General features: G+C 40.5%; 3 non-coding genes across 3 annotated transcripts; all 3 read right to left on the bottom strand.

Moving 5' to 3' along the window:
* Positions 1-582: 582 nt before the first annotated feature.
* Positions 583-701, bottom strand: LOC144515100 (5S ribosomal RNA). Its single transcript, XR_013501708.1, has one exon. It is a non-coding gene; the product is annotated as a 5S ribosomal RNA (ribosomal RNA).
* An 879-nt stretch (positions 702-1,580) lies between these two features.
* On the bottom strand, positions 1,581-1,698 carry LOC144515101 (5S ribosomal RNA). The gene has a single exon (XR_013501709.1). It is a non-coding gene; the product is annotated as a 5S ribosomal RNA (ribosomal RNA).
* An 878-nt stretch (positions 1,699-2,576) lies between these two features.
* Positions 2,577-2,695, bottom strand: LOC144515099 (5S ribosomal RNA). The gene has a single exon (XR_013501707.1). It is a non-coding gene; the product is annotated as a 5S ribosomal RNA (ribosomal RNA).
* Positions 2,696-4,838: the final 2,143 nt, after the last annotated feature.

The raw sequence follows: 4,838 nt of genomic DNA, 5'->3' as shown, positions 1-4,838 counted from the left end.
GCTATATGTATTCTTACATGTATGTATTTCCATGTTTATTTTTTCATTACTGTAATTATTTCTCAACTCTTTTGAACTTTACCTTTACTCAGACTTGAGTGACTTGTCGTCTTCCGTAAATTTGCATGATCCAAAATGTAGATATCTTTGATTTCAAAACTATCCAGATCGGCACAATCTTGAAGAACAAGAACAAAGAATTCATGGTCAAAGTGCATGAACTCCTACTTGAATTGTTGAACACTGTGAGGTTGTTTATTTTAGTTTTAATTAAAGATGTTGCTTCCAAAAAAAAGTTGCATCCTCCGTACAGTTTCCTTGTCAGCTCTGTCTCCAGCAAAGGAGGAGTAGCGCCTCTGGCGATGGTGAAATGAAGCTTTTTAGCAAACCACTGTCTTTATTTTCTAAGCTCACTAGATGGCAATCTCTGTTCAAAGAAAAGGGTTAAAGGAATGGCAATTCAGTGTGTTTTCAACCCTTTGTTGAACAGAAAGTGGCATCTAGTGAGCTCAGAAAATGAAGACAGTGTTTTGCTTTGCTTCATTTGACCATTACTAGCGCCCTCTGCTGACGGAAAAGAAAAGCTTACAGCACCGGGTATTCCCAGGCGGTCTCCCATCCAAGTACTGACCCGGCCCGACCCTGCTTAGCTTCCGAGATCGGACGAGATCGGGCGTGTTCAGGGTGGTATGGCCGTAAGCGAGTGTACCAAGTGAAAACAAGCTATTTAAAGACGATGAACCCCAGAGGTTCTCAAAACTGTTGAAGACGCAGTTTGGGGGTTGAGGAGTACTCAACTACATGTAATCACACTAGTAGTGCACCTATACATTTTGCAGTAGCTCTCTGGTAGTTCAACTACATTCATCTTCGAACCAACAAGTTGAATTGCTTTTTTTTGCTCTCTTTTTTTTCGGTACTGTAATTAACACTGCTGTATTTTTTAAGCATTCTTTCATTTGTTTTGTTCCATATTTATTCATTCATTTAGCCTGTTGCTATATGTATTCTTACATGTATGTATTTCCATGTTTATTTTTTTTCATTACTGTAATTATTTCTCAATTCTTTTGAACTTTACCTTTACTCAGACTTGAGTGACTTGTCGTCTTCCGTAAATTTGCATGATCCAAAAATGTAGATATCTTTGATTTCAAAACTATCCAGATCGGCACAATCTTGAAGAACAAGAACAAAGAATTCATGGTCAAAGTGCATGAACTCCTACTTGAATTGTTGAACACTGTGAGGTTGTTTATTTTAGTTTTAATTAAAGATGTTGCTTCCAAAAAAAAAGTTGCATCCTCCGTACAGTTTCCTTGTCAGCTCTGTCTCCAGCAAAGGAGGAGTAGCGCCTCTGGCGATGGTGAAATGAAGCTTGCAAAACCACTGTCTTTATTTTCTAAGCTCACTAGATGGCACCTCTGTTCAAAGAAAAGGGTTAAAGGAATGGCAATTCAGTGTGTTTTCAACCCTTTGTTGAACAGAAAGTGGCATCTAGTGAGCTCAGAAAATGAAGACAGTGTTTTTGCTTTGCTTCATTTGACCATTACTAGCGCCCTCTGCTGACGGAAAAGAAAAGCTTACAGCACCGGGTATTCCCAGGCGGTCTCCCATCCAAGTACTGACCCGGCCCGACCCTGCTTAGCTTCCGAGATCGGACGAGATCGGGCGTGTTCAGGTGGTATGGCCGTAAGCGAGTGTACCAAGTGAAAAACAAGCTATTTAAAGACGATGAACCCCAGAGGTTCTCAAAACTGTTGAAGACGCAGTTTGGGGTTGAGGAGTACTCAACTACATGTAATCACACTAGTAGTGCACCTATACATTTTGCAGTAGCTCTCTGGTAGTTCAACTACATTCATCTTCGAACCAACAAGTTGAATTGCTTTTTTTTGCTCTCTTTTTTTCGGTACTGTAATTAACACTGCTGTATTTTTTAAGCATTCTTTCATTTGTTTTGTTCCATATTTATTCATTCATTTAGCCTGTTGCTATATGTATTCTTACATGTATGTATTTCCATGTTTATTTTTTTCATTACTGTAATTATTTCTCAATTCTTTTGAACTTTACCTTTACTCAGACTTGAGTGACTTGTCGCCTTCCTCAAATTTGCATGATCCAAAAATGTAGATATCTTTGATTTCAAAACTATCCAGATCGGCACAATCTTGAAGAACAAGAACAAAGAATTCATGGTCAAAGTGCATGAACTCCTACTTGAATTGTTGAACACTGTGAGGTTGTTTATTTTAGTTTTAATTAAAGATGTTGCTTCCAAAAAAAAGTTGCATCCTCCGTACAGTTTCCTTGTCAGCTCTGTCTCCAGCAAAGGAGGAGTAGCGCCTCTGGCGATGGTGAAATGAAGCTTTGCAAAACCACTGTCTTTATTTTTCTAAGCTCACTAGATGGCAATCTCTGTTCAAAGAAAAGGGTTAAAGGAATGGCAATTCAGTGTGTTTTCAACCCTTTGTTGAACAGAAAGTGGCATCTAGTGAGCTCAGAAAATGAAGACAGTGTTTTGCTTTGCTTCATTTGACCATTACTAGCGCCCTCTGCTGACGGAAAAGAAAAGCTTACAGCACCGGGTATTCCCAGGCGGTCTCCCATCCAAGTACTGACCCGGCCCGACCCTGCTTAGCTTCCGAGATCGGACGAGATCGGGCGTGTTCAGGGTGGTATGGCCGTAAGCGAGTGTACCAAGTGAAAACAAGCTATTTAAAGACGATGAACCCCAGAGGTTCTCAAAACTGTTGAAGACGCAGTTTGGGGTTGAGGAGTACTCAACTACATGTAATCACACTAGTAGTGCACCTATACATTTTGCAGTAGCTCTCTGGTAGTTCAACTACATTCATCTTCGAACCAACAAGTTGAATTGCTTTTTTTTGCTCTCTTTTTTTTCGGTACTGTAATTAACACTGCTGTATTTTTAAGCATTCTTTCATTTGTTTTGTTCCATATTTATTCATTCATTTAGCCTGTTGCTATATGTATTCTTACATGTATGTATTTCCATGTTTATTTTTTTCATTACTGTAATTATTTCTCAATTCTTTTGAACTTTACCTTTACTCAGACTTGAGTGACTTGTCGTCTTCCGTAAATTTGCATGATCCAAAATGTAGATATCTTTGATTTCAAAACTATCCAGATCGGCACAATCTTGAAGAACAAGAACAAAGAATTCATGGTCAAAGTGCATGAACTCCTACTTGAATTGTTGAACACTGTGAGGTTGTTTGTTTTAGTTTTAATTAAAGATGTTGCTTCCAAAAAAAAAAAGTTGCATCCTCCGTACAGTTTCCTTGTCAGCTCTGTCTCCAGCAAAGGAGGAGTAGCGCCCTCTGGCGATGATGAAATGAAGCTTTGCAAACCACTGTCTTTATTTTCTAAGCTCACTAGATGGCAATCTCTGTTCAAAGAAAAGGGTTAAAGGAATGGCAATTCAGTGTGTTTTCAACCCTTTGTTGAACAGAAAGTGGCATCTAGTGAGCTCAGAAAATGAAGACAGTGTTTTGCTTTGCTTCATTTGACCATTACTAGCGCCTCTGCTGACGGAAAAGAAAAGCTTACAGCACCGGGTATTCCCAGGCGGTCTCCCCATCCACTGGACCCGGCCCGACCCTGCTTAGTCCTCCGTACAGCTCTCTTGTCGTCTGTCTCCAGCAAAGGAGGAGTAGCGCCCTCTGGCGATGGTGAAATGAAGCTTTGCAATCCACTGTCTTTATTTTCTAAGCTCACTAGATGGCAATCTCTGTTCAAAGAAAAGGGTTAAAGGAATGGCAATTCAGTGTGTTTTCAACCCGTTGTTGAACAGAAAGTGGCATCTAGTGAGCTCAGAAAATGAAGACAGTGTTTGTTTTTGCTTCATTTGACCATTCACTAGCGCCTCTGCTATTTAGCCTGTTGCTATATGGCCTTACATGTATGTATTTCCATGTTTATTTTTTCATTACTGTAATTATTTCAATTCTTTTGAACTTACCTTACTCAGACTTGAGTGACTTGTCGTCTTCCGTAAATTTGCATGAGTTCCTTGCATGTTTGTCACACTTAAGTGTTTCGAACATCAAACCACTTAAACAAAAGTCAAGGACAACACAAGTAAACACAAAATGCAATTTGTAAATGAAGGTGTTTATTATTAAAGGAGAAAAAATCCAAACCATCATGGCCCTGTGTGAAAAAGTGATTGCCCCCTTGTTAAAAACATACTATAACTGTGGTTGTCCACACCTGAGTTCAATTTCTCTAGCCACACCCAGGCCTGATTATTGCCACACCTGTTCACAATCAAGGCATCACTTAAATAGGAGCTGCTTTGACACAGTAAGGTCCACCAGAAGATCCTTAAAAGCTACACATCATGCCGAGACCCAAAGAAATTCAGGAACAATTGAGAAAGAAAGTAATTGAGATCTATCAGTCTGGAAAGGGTTATAAAGCCATTTCCAAAGCTTTGGGAATCCAGCGAACCACAGTGAGAGCCATTATCCACAAATGGCGTAAGACATGGAACAGTGGTGAACCTTCCCAGGAGTGGCCGGCCGCCCAAAATTACCCCAAGAGCGCAGCGACGACTCATCCAAGAGGTCACAAAAGACCCCACAACAACGGTCCAAAGAACTGCAGGCCTCACTTGCCCTCAGTTAAGGTCAGCGCTCATGCCTCCACCATCAGGAAAAGACTGGGCAAAATGGCCTGCATGGCAGAGTCTCCAAGGAGAAACCACTGCTGAGCAAAAGAACATCAAAGCTTGTCTCAATTTCTCCAGAACACATCTTGATGATCCCCAAGACTTTTGGGACAACATTCTGTGGACCGAAGGAGAC

The sequence above is a fragment of the Sander vitreus genome, unplaced genomic scaffold (genome assembly GCF_031162955.1).
Source record: "Sander vitreus isolate 19-12246 unplaced genomic scaffold, sanVit1 ctg924_0, whole genome shotgun sequence".
NCBI classification, from domain to species: domain Eukaryota; kingdom Metazoa; phylum Chordata; class Actinopteri; order Perciformes; family Percidae; genus Sander; species Sander vitreus.
The sequence above is the reverse complement of the archived record's forward strand: the minus strand, read 5'-3'. Positions and strand labels throughout refer to the sequence as shown.